The 27,123-nt window shown below is 43.0% G+C and overlaps 3 protein-coding genes across 3 annotated transcripts in view; 1 reads left to right on the top strand and 2 right to left on the bottom strand.

The window, feature by feature from the left end:
* The window catches only part of ACKR4 (atypical chemokine receptor 4), a 29,692-nt gene extending 8,004 nt beyond the window's left edge, over positions 1–21,688 (bottom strand). The window contains exon 1 of the mRNA XM_075271268.1: positions 21,620–21,688. The gene's annotated coding sequence lies outside the window, so the exon portion shown is untranslated. The remainder of the gene's footprint in view (positions 1–21,619) is intronic.
* Positions 1–27,123, bottom strand: part of TMEM108 (transmembrane protein 108) — a 515,125-nt gene that overhangs the window by 365,128 nt on the left and 122,874 nt on the right. The window lies entirely within an intron of this gene.
* ACAD11 (acyl-CoA dehydrogenase family member 11) overlaps positions 1–27,123 on the top strand; it is an 80,404-nt gene that overhangs the window by 30,661 nt on the left and 22,620 nt on the right. The window lies entirely within an intron of this gene.

Below are 27,123 nucleotides of genomic sequence, written 5' to 3'. Positions count from 1 at the left end.
TGAGAAACATTTGTAGGTTGGATTTCCAGAATGTGGTGAATTGTCAATGTCTCATAACCACTTCTGTAAACTTTAGTCTAACACTATATATAGTAGGTAGGCTGTAAAGTAAGAATTCTTTCAAAATAGAAGTCTTGATTTATTTTTGTCTATTTACAAAATAAATAGAATAAAAAAGAGAGAAATCTAAATTGCATCAATATTTGATGTGACCACCCTTTGTCTTCAAAACACCTTTTGTCTTCTCTGTACACTTCCATTTCCATTTGTTCCAAACATCTGGGAGAACTAAGCAGAGATCTTCTGTGGATGTAGGCTTGCTCAAATCTTTGTCTCTTCAAGTAATCCCAGACAGTTTTCATGTTGTTTAAGATCAGAGTTGTGTGTGGGCCATATTATTACTTACAGGGCTCCTTATTTTTCTTAATGACATTTGTTGTATGTTTGGAATTGTTGGGATTGTTTATAGCGGTTGTCCAGGATTTGGAGCAGCCTCTGTAGTGTCTGGGGTGGGTGTAAAAGAAAATAAAGACATACTCATCTCTCCAATCCCTTTACTGTTGTGCATTGGAGACTCACAGTGCCAGAAGCCATGAAGCTCAGGGGTCACTGCTAAGGAATCGGTGACATCACCGGTCCAACTCCAGCAACCGCTGAGGCCACTTATTGTCCATGTCTTCTGCCTTGTGACAGAAAGGAACCTGGGAGAAAACAAATTTTTTCCTTTCTCTTACCCAGACAAGTCCAGAGGTTACTCCAAATCTTGAATCTTTGTAATGATATGACTAGAGATGAGCGAACAGTGTTCTATCGAACTCATGTTCGATCGGATATTAGGCTGTTCGGCATGTTCGAATCGAATCGAACACCGCATGGTAAAGTGCGCCATTACTCGATTCCCCTCCCACCTTCCCTGGCGCCTTTTTTGCTCCAATAACAGCGCAGGGTAGGTGGGACAGGAACTACGACACCGGTGACGTTGAAAAAAGTAGGCAAAACCCATTGGCTGCCGAAAACATGTGACCTCTAATTTAAAAGAACAGCGCCGCCCAGCTTCGCGTCATTCTGAGCTTGCAATTCACCGAGGACGGAGGTTTCCGTCCAGTTAGCTAGGGGTTAGATTCTGGGTAGGCAGGGACAGGCTAGGATAGGAAGGAGAAGACAACCAACAGCTCTTATAAGAGCTAAATTCCAGGGAGAAGCTTGTCAGTGTAACGTGGCACTGACGGGCTCAATCGCCGCAACCCAGCTTTCCCAGGATCCTGAATGGAATACACTGTCAGTGTATTCCCGTATACCCGATATATACCCCCGATACCCGTTCCAACGGTGTGCCCCCCCACCTTCACCCCAGAAATACCCTGCAAGTCCCCTAGCAATAGGATTGGGGCTATATACACCCACTATTTTTGCTACTGCCATATAGTGCCATTGTCTCACTGGGAATTCAAAGAATATATTGGGCTTACATATAACTTCAATTCCAGGGAGAAGCTTGTCAGTGTAACGTGGCACTGACGGGCTCAATCGCCGCAACCCAGCTTTCCCAGGATCCTGAATGGAACACACTGACAGTGTATTCCCGTATACCCCATATATACACCCCAAATCCCCGTTCCAACGGTGTGCCCCCCCACCTTCACCTCAGAAATACCCTGCAAGTCCCCTAGCAATAGAATTGGGGCTATATACACCCACAATTTTTGCTACTGGTATATAGTGCCATTGTCTGACTGGGAATTCAAAGAATATATTGGGGTGACGTGCACCCACAATTTTTGCTACTGCTATACAGTGCCATTGTCTCACTGGGAATTCAAAGAATATATGGGGGTTATGTGCACCCACAATTTTTAATACTGGTATACAGTGCCATTGTCTGACTGGGAATTCAAAGAATATATGGGGGTTACGTGCACCCACAATTTTTAATACTGCTATACAGTGCCATTGTCTGACTGGGAATTCAAAGAATATATGGGGGTTACGTGCACCCACAATTTTTAATACTGCTATACAGTTCCATTGTCTGACTGGGAATTCAAAGAATATATGGGGGTTATGTGCACCCACAATTTTTAATACTGGTATACAGTGCCATTGTCTGACTGGGAATTCAAAGAATATATGGGGGTTATGTGCACCCACAATTTTTACTACTGGTATACAGTGCCATTGTCTGACTGGGAATTCAAAGAATATATGGGGGTTATGTGCACCCACAATTTTTAATACTGGTATATAGTGCCATTGTCTGACTGGGAATTCAAAGAATATATGGGGGTTACGTGCACCCACAATTTTTACTACTGGTATACAGTGCCATTGTCTGACTGGGAATTCAAAGAATATATGGGGGTTACGTGCACCCACAATTTTTAATACTGCTATACAGTTCCTTTGTCTCACTGGGAATTCAAAGAATATATGGGGGTTATGTGCACCCACAATTTTTAATACTGGTATACAGTGCCATTGTCTGACTGGGAATTCAAAGAATATATGGGGGTTATGTGCACCCACAATTTTTACTACTGGTATACAGTGCCATTGTCTGACTGGGAATTCAAAGAATATATGGGGGTTATGTGCACCCACAATTTTTAATACTGGTATATAGTGCCATTGTCTGACTGGGAATTCAAAGAATATATGGGGGTTACGTGCACCCACAATTTTTACTACTTGTATACAGTGCCATTGTCTGACTGGGAATTCAAAGAATATATGGGGGTTACGTGCACCCACAATTTTTAATACTGCTATACAGTTCCATTGTCTCACTGGGAATTCAAAGAATATATGGGGGTTATGTGCACCCACAATTTTTAATACTTGTATACAGTGCCATTGTCTGACTGGGAATTCAAAGAATATATGGGGGTTACGTGCACCCACAATTTTTAATACTGCTATACAGTGCCATTGTCTGACTGGGAATTCAAAGAATATATGGGGGTTACGTGCACCCACAATTTTTAATACTGCTATACAGTTCCTTTGTCTCACTGGGAATTCAAAGAATATATGGGGGTTATGTGCACCCACAATTTTTAATACTGGTATACAGTGCCATTGTCTGACTGGGAATTCAAAGAATATATGGGGGTTATGTGCACCCACAATTTTTAATACTGGTATACAGTGCCATTGTCTGACTGGGAATTCAAAGAATATATTGGGGTTATGTGCACCCACAATTTTTACTACTGGTATATAGTGCCATTGTCTGACTGGGAATTCAAAGAATATATGGGGGTTATGTGCACCCACAATTTTTAATACTGGTATACAGTGCCATTGTCTGACTGGGAATTCAAAGAATATATGGGGGTTATGTGCACCCACAATTTTTAATACTGGTATACAGTGCCATTGTCTGACTGGGAATTCAAAGAATATATGGGGGTTATGTGCACCCACAATTTTTAATACTGGTATACAGTTCCATTGTCTGACTGGGAATTCAAAGAATATATGGGGGTTATGTGCACCCACAATTTTTAATACTGGTATACAGTGCCATTGTCTGACTGGGAATTCAAAGAATATATGGGGGTTATGTGCACCCACAATTTTTAATACTGGTATATAGTGCCATTGTCTGACTGGGAATTCAAAGAATATATGGGGGTTACGTGCACCCACAATTTTTGCTACTGCTATACAGTTCCATTGTCTCACTGGGAATTCAAAGAATATATGGGGGTTATGTGCACCCACAATTTTTAATACTGGTATACAGTGCCATTGTCTGACTGGGAATTCAAAGAATATATTGGGGTTATGTGCACCCACAATTTTTACTACTGGTATATAGTGCCATTGTCTGACTGGGAATTCAAAGAATATATGGGGGTTATGTGCACCCACAATTTTTAATACTGGTATACAGTGCCATTGTCTGACTGGGAATTCAAAGAATATATGGGGGTTATGTGCACCCACAATTTTTAATACTGGTATACAGTGCCATTGTCTGACTGGGAATTCAAAGAATATATGGGGGTTACGTGCACCCACAATTTTTAATACTGCTATACAGTTCCTTTGTCTCACTGGGAATTCAAAGAATATATGGGGGTTATGTGCACCCACAATTTTTAATACTGGTATACAGTGCCATTGTCTGACTGGGAATTCAAAGAATATATGGGGGTTACGTGCACCCACAATTTTTAATACTGCTATACAGTTCCTTTGTCTCACTGGGAATTCAAAGAATATATGGGGGTTATGTGCACCCACAATTTTTAATACTGGTATACAGTGCCATTGTCTGACTGGGAATTCAAAGAATATATGGGGGTTATGTGCACCCACAATTTTTAATACTGGTATACAGTGCCATTGTCTGACTGGGAATTCAAAGAATATATGGGGGTTATGTGCACCCACAATTTTTAATACTGGTATACAGTGCCATTGTCTGACTGGGAATTCAAAGAATATATTGGGGTTATGTGCACCCACAATTTTTACTACTGGTATATAGTGCCATTGTCTGACTGGGAATTCAAAGAATATATGGGGGTTATGTGCACCCACAATTTTTAATACTGGTATACAGTGCCATTGTCTGACTGGGAATTCAAAGAATATATGGGGGTTATGTGCACCCACAATTTTTAATACTGGTATACAGTGCCATTGTCTGACTGGGAATTCAAAGAATATATGGGGGTTATGTGCACCCACAATTTTTAATACTGGTATACAGTGCCATTGTCTGACTGGGAATTCAAAGAATATATGGGGGTTATGTGCACCCACAATTTTTAATACTGGTATACAGTGCCATTGTCTGACTGGGAATTCAAAGAATATATGGGGGTTATGTGCACCCACAATTTTTAATACTGGTATATAGTGCCATTGTCTGACTGGGAATTCAAAGAATATATGGGGGTTACGTGCACCCACAATTTTTGCTACTGCTATACAGTTCCATTGTCTCACTGGGAATTCAAAGAATATATGGGGGTTATGTGCACCCACAATTTTTAATACTGGTATACAGTGCCATTGTCTGACTGGGAATTCAAAGAATATATGGGGGTTATGTGCACCCACAATTTTTAATACTGGTATATAGTGCCATTGTCTGACTGGGAATTCAAAGAATATATGGGGGTTACGTGCACCCACAATTTTTGCTACTGCTATACAGTTCCATTGTCTCACTGGGAATTCAAAGAATATATGGGGGTTATGTGCACCCACAATTTTTAATACTGGTATACAGTGCCATTGTCTGACTGGGAATTCAAAGAATATATTGGGGTTATGTGCACCCACAATTTTTACTACTGGTATATAGTGCCATTGTCTGACTGGGAATTCAAAGAATATATGGGGGTTATGTGCACCCACAATTTTTAATACTGGTATACAGTGCCATTGTCTGACTGGGAATTCAAAGAATATATGGGGGTTACGTGCACCCACAATTTTTAATACTGCTATACAGTTCCTTTGTCTCACTGGGAATTCAAAGAATATATGGGGGTTATGTGCACCCACAATTTTTAATACTGGTATACAGTGCCATTGTCTGACTGGGAATTCAAAGAATATATGGGGGTTATGTGCACCCACAATTTTTAATACTGGTATACAGTGCCATTGTCTGACTGGGAATTCAAAGAATATATGGGGGTTATGTGCACCCACAATTTTTAATACTGGTATACAGTGCCATTGTCTGACTGGGAATTCAAAGAATATATTGGGGTTATGTGCACCCACAATTTTTACTACTGGTATATAGTGCCATTGTCTGACTGGGAATTCAATGAATATATGGGGGTTATGTGCACCCACAATTTTTAATACTGGTATACAGTGCCATTGTCTGACTGGGAATTCAAAGAATATATGGGGGTTATGTGCACCCACAATTTTTAATACTGGTATACAGTGCCATTGTCTGACTGGGAATTCAAAGAATATATGGGGTTTATGTGCACCCACAATTTTTAATACTGGTATACAGTGCCATTGTCTGACTGGGAATTCAAAGAATATATGGGGGTTATGTGCACCCACAATTTTTAATACTGGTATATAGTGCCATTGTCTGACTGGGAATTCAAAGAATATATGGGGGTTACGTGCACCCACAATTTTTACTACTGGTATACAGTGCCATTGTCTGACTGGGAATTCAAAGAATATATTGGGGTGACGTGCACCCACAATTTTTGCTACTGCTATACAGTTCCATTGTCTCACTGGGAATTCAAAGAATATATGGGGGTTATGTGCACCCACAATTTTTAATACTGGTATACAGTGCCATTGTCTGACTGGGAATTCAAAGAATATATTGGGGTTATGTGCACCCACAATTTTTACTACTGGTATATAGTGCCATTGTCTGACTGGGAATTCAAAGAATATATGGGGGTTATGTGCACCCACAATTTTTAATACTGGTATACAGTGCCATTGTCTGACTGGGAATTCAAAGAATATATGGGGGTTATGTGCACCCACAATTTTTAATACTGGTATACAGTGCCATTGTCTGACTGGGAATTCAAAGAATATATGGGGGTTATGTGCACCCACAATTTTTAATACTGGTATACAGTGCCATTGTCTGACTGGGAATTCAAAGAATATATTGGGGTTATGTGCACCCACAATTTTTACTACTGGTATATAGTGCCATTGTCTGACTGGGAATTCAAAGAATATATGGGGGTTATGTGCACCCACAATTTTTAATACTGGTATACAGTGCCATTGTCTGACTGGGAATTCAAAGAATATATGGGGGTTATGTGCACCCACAATTTTTAATACTGGTATACAGTGCCATTGTCTGACTGGGAATTCAAAGAATATATTGGGGTTATGTGCACCCACAATTTTTAATACTGGTATACAGTGCCATTGTCTCACTGGGAATTCCACAAATAATTTGGGGATTCATTCACCCTACATCTCAGGCTCTTGCCATATTCACCCAGGTTGTCAGTGCTGCACCAGCTCGTTCCCAGACAGCTCGGCCCGAAAAACACGTTACCTATATAGAGGATTTGGACAATGAAGACAACATGTTCTAAATCTAATGTCTGCACCTTCTCCAGAATTAAAATAAAGGCAGCGTTTAACTTTCAAATAGCACTGCACAAAGGAAGAGCTTATCAGCTTGTCTCATGACATGCTACTGAAAAGTTTCATTTGTGTATCTTAATGTAAATATAGTTGTATAAGCTTTTTGGGTTTTAGGCACTGCCAAGTTATTTATTACCACCCGCTCCCTTATAATGATGATGACGCCAAAGTCACTATGGGTGTTCAGAGCTCACAGCTTTGGGTGACATTTGTCTTGCTCTCTGTCGGTACCAGCTGTCTTTTTGGATACCGTAAAGTTATGTTGACTTTATTAACAGCTATAGAAGCTTTAGCCAGGTTGTGACGGTGTGTAACCCTAACAACACTAAGTGGGATACACATTAATAGTCAGTCTATGTACGCTAAACATATCACTGAAGTAATTTTTTTTCCCTCTCCCCTAATATAAGAAAGGAACAGACATTAGACCTAGACCGGGGTTCGAGGCTTGAAAAAATCCAGTATTATTTGTTCTTCATGATGTGAAATATGTGTTGAAAAGCAACCCAAGATGAAGTCAGCCATGTGTGCCAGTGTGTTACTTGGCATGCCTTTGCTGGCCCCAACTGTAAGGGTCACTCTCCATTTCCTCCATTTTCCACTCCCCTTCACACCATTTGTGGTGAAGCAATGGGATGCACTGAAGTGCACCCTCTAGCCTCGTGTGGGATAGGGACATCAGATGCCACTCCAACCCCCTCGTCTTCCTCCGCCAGCCAACGGTGCGAAGATGAGAGGAGTGTGCTCTGAATGTTTTCTGCCTAGCAGAGGCTAGTTCTCACTTACGAAAATGGCCCCACTTTGACCTGTATATCAGGCACAATGGTGTAGGTTTCAAAGAAACATGGCACCAACAAGTTGGAAAACGTGGGCCATGCGTGGACCGTGTTTGAGTCTGGCAAGCTCCAGATCTGCTACCAGGTTCCAGCCATTATCACAGGCGCAAAAATGCCAGGCCCCAGGTGTAGCAGGGAAAAAAAAATGCCATCTCAGCCAGGATGGCATCCCTGACCTCGGAGGCACTGTGCTGTCTGTCCCCCAAGCTGATCAGTTTCAGCACGGCCTACTGACATCTCCCCATGCCAGTGTTACAGTGTTTTCCGCTAGTAGCTGGGGTGGAGGTTGCAGCTTCGTAGGGTTTCAGTCTACTCCTGCCATGAATTTTGGCCTGGGAGAGGAGATAGGCCACCCCAGTTTGCACCCGGGGAACAGACTCCACCACATTCACCCTGCCTGTCATTAAAGATAAGCACTGCAGCATCCCTGACCACAGGCGCTTGTCCATGTGTCGGTGGTCAAGTGGACCTTGCAGCAAAGCGCAGAGCTCTGGGCCCGACTGATGTTATGGGACACATGCAGGCGCAAGGCAGAGACAGCACACCAAGAGAAGTAGTAACGGCTAGGCCCAGCATAGGGAGGTGCCCCAGCTGCCATCTGCTGACGGAAGGCCTGGGTCTCCAGAAGCATAAACAAACACCAACATCTCCAGGGCCAGCAGTTTATCGATGAGGCTGTTACAGGCTTGGGCATGGGGGTGGGTTGTATTGTACTTCTGCCTGCAATGAAAAGCTTGGGAAATGTGGAGTGGCTGGGAAGAGGCGCATGATGGTGCAGGCCAAAAGGGCGCATGAGGGTGAACTCCCCAATGTGTCAGAGATAGGTGTGTAGGTGTCCTTGCATCATATACTTGCACCATATTTGGCTTTGGAAGTTAATTTTGTGCCAAAAAGTGGTTAAGACAGCGATCCCTCAGCTACTCCCGTTACACTGTCTATTGAAGTTACCATCTGTGGAAGTGGACCACCATTTCTAAGATCCCAAAGGAAGCAGGCAAGAGATGTGCAGTTCAGAAAAAAAGATGAGAAAATAAGTTTAGGCTGTAGAGCACAGAGGGATCGGAGAGGACAGAGCTGGTGTCGGCCAGGTATTCCCACAACATGCGCCTATACTTGTCCCTCCTGGTGACACTAGGCCCCTGAGTGGCAGTAATTTGTCCAGGGGGGCCATTAACGTGTTCCAGACCTAGGAATAAGTCTTCCAACAGGGTAGAGTTTTGCATGCCTTTGCTTCTACCCACTGTTTTTGCTGCTTAGCTTCCCTCCACATCTACTCTGCTTTCACCCCTAAACATCACCCCAGTTTATGCCTTTGCTTCTACCCAGGTTTTTTGTTGATTTAGCTTCCCTCTACATCTACACTGCTTTAGCCCCTAGACATCACCCCTGTCCATGTGGGGTCGGTGGCCTCGTCATCCACCAACTCCTCTTCCAATTGCGCACTGCCTCCTTACTGCAAACCGCACATGACCACAGCTTGCCTTGATGGCAACTGTGTCTCATGATCCCCACTTAGGTCCAGACAAGTCGGTGGCGGGTCCAAAACCCCAAAATTGGAAGGAAATGGCAGATGCTGCAGTATTTCTAACACCTGTTCCTGGTGCTCGGGCCTGGTCTGTGTTGTACCCTGCACCCTGCTTAACGCATCTGCCATATCCGAAGTTGTGCTGAGCGCATGCTAATGTTTCGTGTCCAGTGCAATGGATGGGATGGGATTTCACATAAGTCTGCCACCCATGGCCACTCATGGTTGAGCAACTGAGGGAGTTGACTTTGACGAACCCGAGGGTTTTGGAGTTGGAACTACATCAAAGGTCTGTGCTGCTCACACACTCTGCTCAACACATGATATGTTTAGTGCCAGCAGTGTGGAGACGTCGCACAACAGCCGTTGTTCCAGCAGGTACAGGCGTTGTAGGAGTGCATAGAGGCTAGCAGCGGCAACTATACACTTTAAAAACTATCCGCACAAGCGCCACACTTTCACCAGTAGCTCAGGAACATTGGGGTACCTTTTTCAAAAGATTAGCAGCAATGAGTTAAAAACGTGGCCCAGGCATGGAATATGTTGCAGGCTGCCAAGCTACAGAGCCAATCCCAGGTTACGGCCATTATCACACATGACAACATGCCTGGGCCCAGGTGCAGTGGCAAAAACCACATTGCCGTCTCATCGAGGATGGCATGACTCACTTTGTAGGCAGTGTGCTGTCTGGCCCCCAAGCTGATGAGCTTCAGCACGGCCCGCTGACGTCTCCCCACACCAGTGTTGCAGCGTTTCCAGCTCGTAGCTGGGGTCAATTTAACAGCGGAGGAGGGTGGTGTTTCAGCCCTCCTCCCAGGAATGTTGTGTGGGGAGACAAGTCAGGCCACCACATTTTGCGACCCGGTCCACGCCTCAACTACATTCAACCACTGTGCCCAAATTGAAAGGTAGCGTCCCTGTCCGCATGCACTTGTCCATTCGTAACTGGTCACATGGAACTTTAGGGCTAAGCGCTGAATTTAGGGACCGCCTCATGTTTGGGAGAAAGTGCTGGTGTGGACGGCACAGTGCGGTGGCGCAGTAGACACTCTGCCTAAAAAGGGCAGAGTGTCCCCCAGCCGGGATTCCAACATCTCCTGGGCCAGATTTCTTGAGATGAGGCCATTGAAGCCTTGGGCATGTGGGTGGGTTGCGCTGTACTTTAGCATGAAATGAAAGGCTTGGGAGATGGGGAGTTGCTGGGAAGAGGCGCATGATGGCGCGGGCAAAAGGAGAAATGGCAGGAAAAGGTGAGGATAAGGGTGAACTCCCCAAAGTGTCAGAGGCAGATGTGGAGGTGTCCTGGCTCCTGGTCTGGACTGCAGCGCCAGCCCTGTCAACAGTGGAAGAGGCAGTGGCCGCCAGGCCAAACGACGATTATCCTGCGCTTGCTCTCACCCACTGAGCCCAGGGCTTGCCTTCCAAATGATGGCACCCGCAAGAGGTGGTGAGATTCCTCTCCGCAGATCTCCAAACCATCTTGGACTTGCAAATTGCACTAAATTTGTCATGTAACTGACATGTATATGATGAGTCTATCCATTGTCTGTTCATTTTGGTGAAAGTCAGCCTGTCAGCTGACAGACAGCTGTGCTTGTCAGTGATGATGTCACCGGCTGCTTGTACCCCCAGTTTTTGCTGCTTAGCTTGCCTCCACATCCACACTGCTTTTGCCCCTACACATCACCCCTATCCATGCCTGTGCCTCTAGCCATAAGTCTGCCACCCATGGAAACTCATGGTGCAGAAAGTGAGGGAGCTGACTCTGAGGAACCCTTGGGTTTTGTAGCTGGTACTCCATCAAAGGTCTCTGCTGCTCACACACCCTGCTGAACATACGGTATCTAGGGTTAGAGCGTGTGGTGACCTCGCACAACAGTAGGTGCTTCAGGCAGATGTAGGCCTTGCTGGAGTGTATTGCGGCTAGCTCCAGGTACTGTAGACTTGGGAAAGTGGGTGTCCAAGTGCCGCACTTTCACCCTTAGCTCAGCTAATTTGGGGTATGTTTTTAAAAATCATTGCACCACTACATTGAACATGTGGGCCAGGCATGGAACGTGTTGGAGGCTGGCAAGCTCCAGAGCCCTCCAACAAGCTAAAAAACCTGGCCCCAGGGGCAGCGGGGATAAACAAATTGCCATCTCATCCAGGATGGCATCCCTGACCTCAGAGGCAGTGTGCTGTCCGTCTCCCAAGCTGATGAGCTTCAGCCCAGCCTGCTGACGTCTCCCCACACCAGTGTTGCAGCGTTTTCAGCTCGTAGCTGGGGTAAATCTAACAGCGGAGGAGGAGGAGGGTGGTGTTTCAGCCCTCCTCCCAGGAATGTTTTGTGGGGAAACAAGTCAGGAAAATTCTTGAAACGGGAGAGTTTTGCATCTTTGCCCTTGCTGCCTATGGACATCCCTTTGCCTCTAGCCACCATTTTCCCTGCTTTGCTTGCCTCCACATCCACACTGCTTTTGCCCCTAGACATCACCCCAGTCCATGCCTTAGCTTGTACCCCCAGTTTTTCCTGCTTAGCTTGCCTCCACATCCACACTGCTTTTGCCCCTAGACATCACCCCAGTCCATGCCTTAGCTTGTACCCCCAGTTTTTCCTGCTTAGCTTGCCTCCACATCCACACTGCTTTTGCCCCTAGACATCACCCCAGTCCATGCCTTAGCTTGTACCCCCAGTTTTTCCTGCTTAGCTTGCCTCCACATCCACACTGCTTTTGCCCCTAGACATCACCCCAGTCCATGCCTTAGCTTGTATCCCCAGTTTTTCCTGCTTAGCTTGCCTCCACATCCACACTGCTTTTGCCCCTAGACATCACCCCAGTCCATGCCTTAGCTTGTACCCCCAGTTTTTCCTGCTTAGCTTGCCTCCACATCCACACTGCTTTTGCCCCTAGACATCATCCCTATCCATGCCTCTTCCCCTAGCCATAACTCTGCCACCCCTGGAAACTCATGGTGCAGAAACTTTGGTTGCTGACTTTGAGGAACCCTTGGGTTTTGTAGATGGAACTCCATCAAAGGTCTGTGCAGCTCACACACCCTGCTCAAGATATGGTATTGTAGGGTTTCAGCGTGTGTGAATGACGGACAACAGCCTGTGTTTGGACAGATGTAGGCCTTGCTAGAGTGTTTTTAGGCTAGCAGCGACTCCTGTGCACTTGCAAAAGTGGGCGCACAAGCGCCGCATTTTCAACAGTAGCTTCGGTACATTTGGGTATGTTTTTAAAAAACTTTGCACCACTAGGTTAGACGTGGGCCAAACATGGAACGTGTTGGAGGCTGGCAAGCTCCAGAGCCGCTACCAGGTTCCAGCCATTATCACAGGCGTAAAAATGCCAGGCCCCAGGTGTAGCAGGGAAAAAAAAATGCCATCTCAGCCAGGATGGCATCCCTGACCTCGGAGGCACTGTGCTGTCTGTCCCCCAAGCTGATGAGCTTCAGCACCGCCTGCTGACGTCTCCCCACACCAGTGTTTTAGCGTTTGCCGCTAGTAGCTGTGGTGGAGGTTGCAGCGTCGTAGGGTTTCAGTCTACTCCTGCCATGAATTTTGGCCTGGGAGAGGAGATAGGCCACCCCAGTTTGCACCCGGGGAACAGACTCCACCACATTCACCCTGCCTGTCATTAAAGATAAGCACTGCAGCATCCCTGACCACAGGCGCTTGTCCAAGTGTCGGTGGTCAAGTGGACCTTGCAGCAAAGCGCGGAACTAAGGGCCCACCTGATGTTGAGTGACACGTGCTGGTGCAAGGCGGGGACGCCACACCGGGAGAAGTTGAGACGGCTAGGGACGGCATAGTGAGGTGCCACAGTTGCCATCAGGTCCGGGAAGGCGGGAGTTTCAACAAGCCGGAACGCCAACCTCTCCTGGGCCAGCAGTTTAGCGATGTTGGCGTTCTAGGCTTGCGTGGGTGGGTGGTTAGCGGTGTATTTCTGCCGGCGCTCCAATGTCTGAGAGATGGTGGGTTGTTGTAAAGAAGCGCCTGATGGTGCCTTTGATGGTGCAGGAGAAGGAGATAAGACAGAAACAGGGGAGGATGAGGGAGAAGTCAACAAAGTGGCGGAGGCAGATGAAGTGATGTCCTGGCTCGTCCTCTGGAGTGCATCGCCAGCACTGTGAGCAGAGGCAGTGGCATGAACGGCGGGCGACGTTTGTCCTGCCGTTGCTGCCTGCCACTGATTCCATTGCTTGGATTCCAAATGACGGTGCATTGAAGTGGTGGACAGGTTGCTCTTCTCAGGGCCCCTACTCGATTTCGAGAGGCAAATTGTGTAGACGACACTATATCTGTCCTCGGCGCATTCCTTGAAAAAACTCTACACCTTCAAGAAACGTGCCCTCGATGGGGGAGTTTTTCTGGGCTGGGTACAAAAGGGAACATCTTCGGACATTCCGGGTCTGGCCTGGCTTCGGCAAAGCAGCTGACCTCTGCCTCTGGACATGTCTCTGCCTCTAGCTACCCTTTTTGGTGCTGCACCTGCCTCAACATCCACACTACTTTCCCAGCTTGACATCTGCCTTGTCCAGGTGGGGTCGGTGTCCTCGTCGTCCACCACCTCCTCTTCCAACTCCTGTCTCGCCTCCTCCTCCTGCACAATGCGCATGTCAACTGGCTGCCCTGACAGCAACTGCGTCTCATCGTCGTCGATGAGGGTGGGTTGCTGGTCATCCGCCACCAAATCGACCGGAGATGGAATGGAGGAGACTCTAGTGTTTGAGCATCTGGACACAGATACTCGTCTGTTAGGTCCGTGGAATCGCGAAATGGAGGGGCAGGTTGCGGTACAGTCAAAGGAAGGGAGAACAGCTCTGGGGAGCAGGGACAGTTGGGGTTATTGTTCTGAGAAGATTGGGAATTTTGGGTGGAAGGAGGACAAGACTGTTGGGTAAGAGGAGGTAGAGGCTGACTGGCTGGTGGACAATGTGCTTTAAGCGTTATCCGACAGCCATTGCAAGACCTGTTCCTGGTTCTCGGGCCTACTAATCTTTGTACCATTCAGCCTAGTTAATGTGGAACTTTTGTGCAAAGCGCAGAACTTAGGGCCCGCCTGATGTTAAGGGACACACGCTGGTACAAGGCTCAACTCACCCTAAGTGCCAAAAACACTGCTGGTGCAAGGCTCTACTCATGCCAAGGGCCTCAATCTCTGCTGGTAGCTCAGCTTAAGGTCATGTAACTTTGTTTGGAAGGGCTCATGTTAAGGGCTAGAAAAGTGAATTTTGGAAGGTCTTACCACATCACACACACACACACACACACACACACACACACACACACTCAAAATGACAGTTAAGGGTGAGGGCTTTTGGAATTCCCATTGCCTATTCCATTTGTGGTTGTCATGGGGAACGTGATTTAAAGGGGTGGTTGTTACTGTTTGTTGAGCTTAAATTGGGGTTTGTGTCCATCCATTTGGGGAGTAAAGAAGGTTTCCAGGTATTTTCCCACTTTGATAGAGGTTTTTTTGAATGTGGAAAGTGTGTAGTTGTTAGGCAGTGATGTTGGGGTAATAGAGGGTCTTTGGTGTGTTAGATGCCCCCAGGCATGCTTCCCCTGCTGTCCCAGTGTCATTCCAGGGTGTTGGTATCATTTCCTGGGGTGTCATAGTGGACTTGGTGACCCTCCAGACACGGATTTGGGTTTCCCCCTTAACGAGTATCTGTTCCCCATAGACTATAATGGGGTTCGAAACCCGTTCGAACACACGAACATTGAGCGGCTGTTCGAATCGAATTTCGAACCTCGAACATTTTAGTGTTCGCTCATCTCTAGATATGACCCCCAGAGCACCAATGTGCTGACAACAATCTTGCATCATTTACGTATTATAAGCAATGCTATCATCTGACAAGTGTTTTGCCTGTTTTCCAGGTGATCATTTGTACATTTACACTGGCCAGTTATCAGATATTTACTTGATTTAGAATTCTATTTTGTTAATTCACTTTGCAATTTAATAATTTAGCAAAAGTAAAATAAAATCACATTTCTATTTTTTAAAACATTGTTACATTGTATTTTGTTTCCATACCTGCCTGAAACATTTGCACTGTTTTGTGTATATATAAATAATTGTGCCAAATAGCTGTTAAAGACAAAACTTACATTCTCATCCAGTGTTTCTGGCATTGAAAATTATCTAGAATGTGCAGGATATAAATCACCATTTGTTTTTATGACTTTCCATGGATCAGGGACGTGTTATAGGAAATCAGTGTTTCCTATTATATACTATGCACATGACCTAAGCCTCCAGATGCTACATGCCATTCAGTGGAAAGGACAGTTTCACAGAATTTATTTTCGAGCTTTGCTTATCGTTTTAAACTAAGTAAAAGTTGCAAAATCATGGGATAAATGCATAATATGATACTTTATACAGTCCTTCAAGGTTTACCTGGCACTAAAATGCAGCAATGATCAAAAGAAAGGTAGGGATTAAATATCAATAAATTCATTGTTTTGGGGGTTTTTTAATCTTATTAAGTAGCAAATTTATAGTGTCATAATATTGAATCTTTCTTTTTCCTACAGCTGACCAAGGTGGACTGTCAATAGGTCCCAATACACAATAGAGTAGAGATTTACCAGCAAGCAGAAGTCTAATGTTTATGGGCTGCTTTAGTCTATAGCAAGCATAAAGTGGTAGTAATGGCATGTAGGTGTGAAAAACCTTATATTAACTAATTGCATTATTCAGCATACTTCCCACCAGCCTGTACAAATTCATGTTTATTGTATATATACGATAAGTCACATTAGATTATTTAGGTTTTTACTAAACCTTTCACCAGAAAACTATTTTGTGAAATAGGAAAAAAGCAAATTACTAGAGAATTATTTGCTTTCATTTTAATTACCGATATTTAATATGTAGAAGTCTAAAGCAGAAAATAGTTTTATATTAACTGATTTCCCTGTATTGTCCTGCGAATCCGACAACAACATTTACAGCTCTGTATATAGCAGATTATGTTTTGTTTGTATCAGTTTTCCCTACACTGTGCTGATGAGATCCAACAGCTCGAAACAGCGCTGTCCACAGCTGGGATTCTCTTCCTTTTGTAATAAATTTATTGGTTTGCCTAAACCCCACATCATAGCAACAGATTTGCATATTTCCCATAATCCCCAGTGGAGTGAAAATGGCTTTGTAAGTCTCCATATGCCTGCAAAGGTGCTCTATCCTTAAGGAGTGATCCCCATAACTCAGTTATTAGTATTATATTATATATTTATTATATATTATATTTACCCCACCCACCCACTGACCAAGTGAGTTTCTAACAATTTTAAACCTTTTTTAAAAGTCACAGTTGATAACTATGGAGTACGGATTGATAGACAGGCTAGCATTACCCACTTTCCCACCCAATTTTGAAACTTAAAGTGAATTGTGAGAGATCAAAAAGTTGCCAATTTTGGCACAGTGCCTGAGATTTTGCCTTGATTTCTGGCTCAACGTTTAGCATGTTAAGCCACCCACTTTTCAACAAACCCTGCTCATATGTTGTATGAGACACACATACTGTTATAATGTGTTCTAAAACACACAGAAAATGAGGTGTTAAGCATGTACACTAGTTTTTTGCCACAAAATACACCAGAATATTGCACATTTATTAGTTTTTCTTCTTCAATTTGCGTTGTACTTATTTCAGCAGCATTAGAGACTGGGTGAGGGCACAAGAGGGATTAAAGGCCTTGTAGTGGCCTTTAATAGGAGCAGAAACATATTTTTGTGACCACAGACTGATGAAGCAATGCAGAGTGAGTCATTTTTTTTAATAGATTTGCAAATCAGCCGACATGTGCATTATGTGTGCCAGATTTGCCTACAAGGCATCCATGACACAGACAGAAGCTGAAAATATTAATCACAGCTGATAAGGGCATTATTTCTAGGGAGAACCAGGGTACATGCAGAGATTTTTAGGCACCTCTGGCAAATAAAGCCCCAATAGTGATGCATTTACCAGCTGAATATCTATATCTATCTATGTATAAAAGATGATTATCTCTTCATTGATTCCTAAATGTGTGGCCACAGATTTAATTCTGCACTTATTAAAGGAGTATTCCCATAACGCTTGTTCACCAACCTGCAGGCTGTGTGCTCTCTTCACTTCCTGGTTTTCTTGGCACATTAATGGGCGGGGTTTCACTTGCTCTGCTATATGCTGTTTGCAGTCAGTAATGAGAGATTGGTTGTAAATGAATTACCACATTATGAATCTAATGTAGAAGCTGATGTAGCAGAGCTGGATTTCAGTCAGTTTGTAATACATACAGAGGTACCGAACTCCCTATCTCAGCCCTTATCAGCCAAATTCAATTAAAATCCAATTAAACCGACTGATAAGTGGAAGAGCCGAAGATAAAAGAGTTCAGAAGTCCTAGAGCTCTCACCTCCACCCTCCCCTATCTGAGGAGCTCTGTTACTTGTCAGACATGCACAACTCAGGGCTGCTCCCAGCACTCAGCCCCTCCCTCCCCCCTGAGAGCAGGAAACTACGCCACTTGGGGACTGAGCAGCTAAACCCAGTGGCCATAGAAACACAGTGTAAACAATGAAGTGAATAAATTAAGATACAAATCAGTTTTGATAAAGCAGTGTCTTTAGGAAAAGTCTTATATCCACATAAACTAGCAGTATAGATAGGATCCTTGTTATAGGACAACCCCTTTAAATGGCCCTACATGGCACTATTATTGATTTGAGAATTGAGAGACATTTTTGATATGACAGACTTCCTTTAAATAGATTAAAGAAGCACTACTCCAGCATCCCTAACCTGACTGTCTTTCACACTCTACACTTTCTCATTGTTTGTGCTTTGCTATCAATCTGATTTAGCCTCAGCGCTGCATCACTTAGGGAGCTAGAGACAGTACCAGTTCTGCCCGCTGAGGATAATGTAGATTATCCTCCTCTCTATATTCTTCTAAGGAATTATAAATATAATGAAGAGGCTCACAGCCCAGCCACCTAACTATATAAGTGTGTATTCTGTCCATTGTTTTGTTCTTTGTTTTTTTATGTAGACTGTGAGCCCCACATGGAGCTCACAATGTACATTTTTTTCCCTATCAGTATGTCTTTGGAATATGGGATGGAAATCCATGCAAACACGGGGAGAACATACAAACTCCTTGCAGATGTTTTTTTGCCCTTGGCAGGATTTGATCACCAGGACTCCAGCACTGCAAGGCTGCAGTGCTAACCACTGAGCCACCGTGTGGCCCCTGTCCATTATTTTTAGATAGAAATAGCTGTATAATCAACATCAGGCTAAGCAAAGATCACACCGCACAGAAAACTGAATGATCCTGAAGTCTTTCTTTCTTTTTAGTCACTATGACTCCTAGTATCTTTTCTATCTGCTATCCTGAGCATGTATGTGTTCTGTCTTATAATATATAACCGTATTATCCATGCTGCTGTAACACACTGAATTTCCCCATGGTGGGACTATTAAAGGATTATGTTATAAATAAGTTAATACTCATGGAATTAACTATATTAGGGGAATAGATGGGAGTGTAGAAATAAATTGAATGCCACAGTTGCTTCAGGGTTCTTCTACGCAGTCCGGACAAATGAATGTTTGGATGATCATTGTACCTCGTACACATGCCCACCAATTTCTGAAAGCGTGTTTTCCATTGATTGTATATTTTATGTTGGTATAAAATTATTTGTCAGCAGCATAGCCCCCATGTAAAGCAGGATATGCTGCTGACAGTATGCAAACTCTGCCCATCCAGTATGATGAATGTACTAAACACGCACTAACTGATATGCTAATACTGACAATTGGTGCCTCTGATGTCAGAAATCTGTCTCTTATACTTGAAAGCCTTGTCTATCTCTTGCCCAGAATCTTTGTGAAAGCTGAAGATCCCCTACATTGAAAAAAAGAAGCCTATGTTAGGGAAACCCTGGTTCTCATATACTAGAGTGTGTATTTTGGGTTACAGACAAAATGTCTTTTTGGTGCCTCTCCTGCTGTACTGAGTGTATTAGAACATTTATTACGTAATTCCTGAGTACAACGACATGTCCATAAAGCTGAGGCACAGATCAATTTATGCTCTAGCACAGTGGTTCTGAACCCTAGGCCATATGCACGGTTCATTCAAGTACCAGTAAAAAACATATACCTTTGTCTTGAATTTTGAAAAAAATTTATCAGTAAAGAATAGAGATGAGCGAGTACTGTTCGGATCAGCCGATCCGAACAGCACGCATTGAAATGAATGGACGTAGCCGGCACGCGGGGGGGTTAAGCGGCCGGCCGGCGTCAAAGCGGAAGTACCAGGTGCTTCCATTTATTTCAATGCGTGCGTGCTGTTCGGATCGGTTGATCCGAACAGTACTCGCTTATCTCTACTAAAGAAGAGTTCGGTGAATGTGCATATGAAACTGGTGGGTTTGTACTTCAAACAAGGTTAAGAACCACTGGTATAGCATTTTGGGTTCTAGCACGTGTCCTATTCCAGAATACTTAATGCTATGCTGTGGAATATATTGGCGCTATATAAATAGAGATGATTCTTTTTTACTATTAGCCGTTACAATTGCTATAATGAAGTGTGTTACATACATATTCAGTGATCCCTCCACACCAGTCAGAAGTGACAAGAGGGCACATATGTCAAGGCTTTTCATTCTACTAATGAATGTCCTATATGTAAATCCATGTTTTGCGCCTCATTTCAGCTTTGTACCAGCAAGTACTCATTTGTCTCAGACTTGGATTTAGTTTAGTAGAACATTCACGCTCTAACAAATCAGGAGAAGAGCAAGTCCTTTGTACATACAGTATCAGCACCCTGCCCTCCCATCAAAGAGATATATATATATATATATATATATATATATATATATATATATATATATATCAAAGATATATATATATATCTGAATGTGATGCTTATAGTGTTGATAGATAACCCTTACACATTAGTTGGCTCATGAGAGAGATTATATATATATATATATATAGAGAGAGAGAGAGAGAGAGAGATCAACATTCTAACTAAGAAAGATAAAAAAGGCTAATTTATTGGGGCACATAAAAATAAAAAGAAAGTTGCAATGAATCACAAATGCTGCACACACACACATAATATATATATATATATATATATATATATATATATATATTATGTGTGTGTGTGCAGCATTTGTGATTCATTGCAACTTTCTTTTTATTTTTATGTATATATATATATATATATATATATATATATATATATATATATATATACATTATGTGTGTGTGTGCAGCATTTGTGATTCATTGCAACTTTCTTTTTATTTTTATGTGCCCCAATAAATTAGCCTTTTTTATCTTTCTTAGTTAGAATGTTGATCTCTCTCTCTCTCTCTCTCTCTCTCTCTCTCTCTCTCTCTCTCTCTCTCTCTCTCTATATATAATCTCTCTCATGAGCCAACTAATGTGTAAGGGTTATCTATCAACACTATAAGCGTCACATTCAGAAGTTTATAATGAATTGGAAACTTTTTTTGTTTTGTGAATTGACTTTAACAGACAGACACTAAGACTTCCCTAGGTCCTCTTTTTGGTTTTGGCTCTGTCCTTTCTACATTTTTTCATCAGAACACAATGACCCACTTGTCAGTTTAGATGGAATTGTATCAACAAATCAAGTGCACAACAGCTTCCTAAAAGACTCATTGGCTCCATTCCCGCAGTGAAGAAGGTTAAACAGTACAACACATGGAAATGTGGATTAGAAACAGATTGTGCTATAGCTTCAGACAAGTTTTACAGCAGGATATTTTACTCTGCTCCCTTCTCTTTTCTTCTTGTATGCTTTATAGACTTGTATCATATATTCATGACATACATTGTATAAACCTCATATTAGCCCTATACATATCAGTAATATTTAAGTAGACAAGCAAAACAGTGTCTTCATATTCTAGGCGAGGTCTATGGTAATAAATCAAGATCATTAAGTCATACAATATAAAACAGATGTCAGTAGTTGCAGTAGATATAGTCATCCTAATACTTTCTGTTATTATATATCAGCCTGGCTGATCTGTAACTGCATTACAAATAGGGCAACATTTACAAGGCAAATAAGAGTACCACTCACCTCTATGCCATGGAGTCTTCCTTTTCTGTAGTGTGTGCAGGACTATAAGAATGTCTGTCTGTTTACAAGCCTTTTTTGTCGTCCAGCCAATACCCCTCCCTTCTCTGGAAAGTTAGATAAAGCTTTCCCTCCTTGTTTTCTTTCCTGCAATGCCAGGAAATATATATGAGTAGGAGATTTTTGTTTTATTCTGCGCACATAGTTTACAATATTAGATTATATAAAGACTATTTGTACAGTGTTTCAGATTATTTACAGAATCAGAGGTTACGTTTAATTTCAGTACCTTTGCATAGGCTGGACAGTTACTGCTTAAAGGAACACTAAGCCTAGAAATAAATGACAATATTAAGCCGGAGATAAATTTTTCCCCCGTGTTTTTCCTGCTGTTCTCCCCCATCCACTCCTCAGCAAAAAGAGAAACAGAAGAGTATGGCTTAGCCTAATGGCAGGACTTAATAATAATTAAAGAGGACCTGTCACCAAGTAGAAAATGCTAAATGACATACATCATTTCACCATTCATGATACAGGTGGATGGATCTAAGCTAGGGAAGGTTATACAGTGGGGCAAAAAAGTATTTAGTCAGTCACCAATAGTGCAAGTTCCACCATTTAAAAAGATGAGAGGCGTCTGTAATATACATCATAGGTAAACCTCAACTATGAGAGACAAAATGAGAAAACAAATCCAGAAAATCACATTGTCTGATTTTGTAAGAATTTATTTGCAAATTATGGTGGAAAATAAGTATTTGGTCACCTACAAGCAATCAAGATTTCTGGCTCTCACAGACCTGTAATTTCTTCTTTAAGAGTCTCCTCTTTCCTCCACTTATTACCTGTAGTAATGGCACCTGTTTAAACTTGTTATCAGTATAAAAAGACACCTGTGCACACCCTCAACCCGTCAGACTCCAAACTCCACTATGGTGAAGACCAAAGAGCTGTCAAAGGACACCAGAAACAAAATTGTAGCCCTGCACCAGGCTGGGAAGACTTAATCTGCAATAAGCAACCAGCTTGGATTGAAGAAATCAACTGTGGGAGCAATAATTAGAAAATGGAAGACATACAAGACCACTGATAATCTCCCTCGATCTGGGGCTCCACGCAAAATCTCACCCCGTGGGGTCAAAATGATCACAAGAACGGTGAGCAAAAATCCCAGAACCACGCGGGGGGACCTAGTGAATGAACTGCAGAGAGCTGGGACCAATGTAATAAAGCCTACCATCAGTAACACACTACGCTGCCAGGGACTCAGATCCTGCAGTGCCAGACGTGTCCCACTACTTAAGCCAGTACATGTCCGGGCCCGTCTGAAGTTTGCTAGAGAGCATTTGGATGATCCAGAAGAGTATTGGGAGAATGTCCTATGATCTGATGAAACCAAACTGGAACTGTTTGGTAGAAACACAACTTTTCGTGTTTGGAGGAAAAAGAATACTGAGTTGCATCCGTCAAACACCATACCTACTGTAAAGCATGGGGGTGGAAACATCATGCTTTGGGGCTGTTTCTCTGCAAAGGGGCCAGGACGACTGATCCGGGTACATGAAAGAATGAATGGGGCCATGTATCGTGAGATTTTGAGTGCAAACCTCCTTCCATCAGCAAGGGCATTGAAGATGAAACGTGGCTGGGTCTTTCAACATGACAATGATCCAAAGCACACCGCCAGGGCAACGAAGGAGTGACTTTGTAAGAAGCATTTCAAGGTCCTGGAGTGGCCAAGCCAGTCTCCAGATCTCAACCCTATTGAAAACCTTTGGAGGGAGTTGAAAGTCCGTGTTGCCAAGCGACAGCCCCAAAACATCACTGCTCTAGAGGAGATCTGCATGGAGGAATGGGCCAACATACCACCAACAGTGTGTGCCAACCTTGTGAAGACTTACAGAAAACGTTTGACCTGTCATTGCCAACAAAGGATATATAACAAAGTATTGAGATGAAATTTTGTTACTGACCAAATACTTATTTTCCACCATAATTTGCAAATAAATTCTTACAAAATCAGACAATGTGATTTTCTGGATTTGTTTTCTCATTTTGTCTCTCATAGTTGAGGTCTACCTATGATGTAAATTACAGACGCCTCTCATCTTTTTAAGTGGGGGAACTTGCGCTATTGGTGACTGACTAAATACTTTTTTGCCCCACTGTATCTAAATTAGTATTGAGAATATCTGCAAAGCACTGTGGAATATGATGGCACTATATATGTTAGCAGAATCCTATTAATATTATAAATGTGAAAGTTTGTGGGTTTGTGAGTTTGGATGTTCGGATGTTTGTTCCTCAATCACGGAAAAACCGCTCCACCGATTTGGCTGAAATTTTCCACAAACATAGTTAATACACCCGATTGCGCAATAGGCTACTTTCCGTCACAATAGCGCACATACGTTTGTGCCAGGACCCCCACAAAACCCAAACTCACACCACCATCTCTGCAATTTCACACACTTTGGACCATAGCAAGCCACAAAATTCATATTGCCCTCTACAGCCTCGCCCCTAACCCCACACAATCACATATACATATACTTTACCACTTTGCCCCTCACCTTAACGATACTCCAGGAGGTTCTCTTTAACGCTCCGGAGCAGCCATGTTTGCCGACCCCCACCGCTCTGACAATCCGTGACACCGCCCACCCATGTCAATACCCCTAGGCGGTCTAATAAATGCAAAAAAAAAAAGTTTAAAAAAAGTAAAAAAAATATAAAAAAATAAATAAAAAGGATCAAAAATTCAAATCACCCCCCTTTCCCTAGAACACATATAAAAATAGTTAAAAACTGTGAAACACATACATGTTAGGTATCCACACGTCCGAAATCGCCCGCTCTACAAAGCTATACAAATATTTTTCCTGTTCTGTAAACGCCGTAGCGGGAAAAATGGTCATATCCCATCCCTTATACACAGTACGAAACCCTTACCCGCACCTGTATATACCCACTTCTACAATCACCACAGACGAAGTCGCGGGTACCAGCTAGTAAATAAATAAATTCTCTCTTATTCTACAAAGAAGATTGCCACCCACTTGGAGAATAAGGGTTAATTTACAGTTAGGGCCAGAAATATTTGGACAGTGACACAAGTTTTGTTATTTTAGCTGTTTACTAAAACATGTTCAGAAATACAATTATATATATAATATGGGCTGAAAGTGCACACTCCCAGCTGCAATATGAGAGTTTCCACATCCAAATCGGAGAAAGGGTTTAGGAATCATAGCTCTGTAATGCATAGCCTCCTCTTTTTCAAGGGACCAAAAGTAATTGGACAATGGACTCTAAGGGCTGCAATAAACTCTGAAGGCGTCTCCCTCATAAACCTGTAATCAATGAAGTAGTTAAAAGGTCTGTCTTTGATTCCAGGTGTGTAGTTTTGCATTTGGAAGCTGTTGCTTTGACCAGACAACATGCGGTCAAAGGAACTCTCAATTGAGGTGAAGCAGAACATCCTGAGGCTGAAAAAAAAAAGAAAAAATCCATCAGAGAGATAGCAGACATGCTTGGAGTAGCAAAATCAACAGTCGGGTACATTCTAAGAAAAAAGGAATTGACTGGTGAGCTTGGGAACTCAAAAAGGCCTGGGCGTCCACGGATGACAACAGTGGTGGATGATCGCCGCATACTTTCTTTGGTCAAGAAGAACCCGTTCACAACATCAACTGAAGTCCAGAACACTCTCAGTGAAGTAGGTGTATCTGTCTCTAAGTCAACAGTAAAGAGAAGACTCCATGAAAGTAAATACAAAGGGTTCACATCTAGATGCAAACCATTCATCAATTCCAAAAATAGACAGGCCAGAGTTAAATTTGCTGAAAAAGACCTCAAGAAGCCAGCTCAGTTCTGGAAAAGTATTCTATGGACAGATGAGACAAAGATCATACCTGTACCAGAATGATGGGAAGAAAAAAGTTTGGAGAAGAAAGGGAACGGCACATGATCCAAGGCACACCACATCCTCTGTAAAACATGGTGGAGGCAACGTGATGGTATGGGCATGCATGGCTTTCAATGGCACTGGGTCACTTGTGTTTATTGATGACATAACAGCAGACAAGAGTAGCCGGATGAATTCTGAAGTGTACCGGGATATACTTTCAGCCCAGATTCAGCGAAATGCTGCCAAGTTGATAGGACGGCGCTTCATAGTACAGATGGACAATGACCCCAAGCATACAGCCAAAGCTACCCAGGAGTTCATGAGTGTAAAAAAGTGGAACATTCTGCAATGGCCAAGTCAATCACCAGATCTTAACCCAATTGAGCATGCATTTCACTTGCTCAAATCCAGACTTAAGGCGGAAAGACCCACAAACAAGCAAGACCTGAAGGCTGCGGCTGTAAAGGCCTGGCAAAGCATTAAGAAGGAGGAAACCCAGCGTTTGGTGATGTCCATGGGTTCCAGACTTAAGGCAGTGATTGCCTCCAAAGGATTCGCAACAAAATATTGAAAATAAAAATATTTTGTTTGGGTTATGTTTATTTGTCCAATTACTTTTGAGCTCCTAAAATGTGGAGTGTTTGTAAAGAAATGTGTACAATTCCTACATTTTCTATCAGATATTTTTGTTCAACCCTTCAAATTAAACGTTACAATCTGCACTTGAATTCTGTTGTAGAGGTTTCGTTTCAAAACCAATGTGGTGGCATGCAGAGCCCAACTCGGGAAAATTGTGTCACTGTCCAAATATTTCTGGCCCTAACTGTACATGTAACCTTCAGGGGAAATATCTTTTGATTGAATTTTAGCATTTTCTACTTTGTGACAGGTCAATATAGTAGAGGAGGAGATTAAAGTATACATATCCTTTTGACAAATTTTCAGGGTTATTTGTATACATGAGAAGTACTACATTTTCTGGCCATTTTATGACTTGCGTTCTGCATTTTCTAAGGGAGTGTTCACACTACTGTCAGTGTCCGACAGGTAGTGTCCACTGCTAATGTCCGTTCAAAATCTTGCGCAGACATTAGCAGCAGACACTAGCTGTGTCCGTGACCTTCTGCATTCATTTAAATGGAGATAGGGTGCGTTCTTTTACACTCCATGCCTGTCCTTAACTGTCCGTTCCCAAAGATGTCCGACTTTTCAAGCGGACAGCAAAAACCTACATGTCGGGTTTTTCTGTCTGCTTGAAAAGTCGGACATCTTTAGGAACGGACACTTAAGGACAGGCATGGAGTGTAAAAGAACGCACCCTATCTCCATTTAAATGAATGCAGAAGGTCACGGACACAGCTAGTGTCCAATGCTAATGTCCGTGCAAGATTTTGAACGGACATTAGCATCTGACACTACCTGTCGGACACTGACGGTAGTGCGAACGCTCCCTAACAATTTTCCACTCTACAGAATCCAATTCTAATTCTCAGTTGAGCTGGTACGTGGAGACTATCTGCTATGATGTCACTGCAGACAAGTAGTAGAAAAATCTCTGTAAAGGAACTAACAGTAACATTTTATTAAAAAAAAAAAA

Source organism: Leptodactylus fuscus, chromosome 4, assembly GCF_031893055.1.
Source record: "Leptodactylus fuscus isolate aLepFus1 chromosome 4, aLepFus1.hap2, whole genome shotgun sequence".
NCBI classification, from domain to species: domain Eukaryota; kingdom Metazoa; phylum Chordata; class Amphibia; order Anura; family Leptodactylidae; genus Leptodactylus; species Leptodactylus fuscus.
This window is presented reverse-complemented; position numbering and strand designations above follow the sequence as displayed.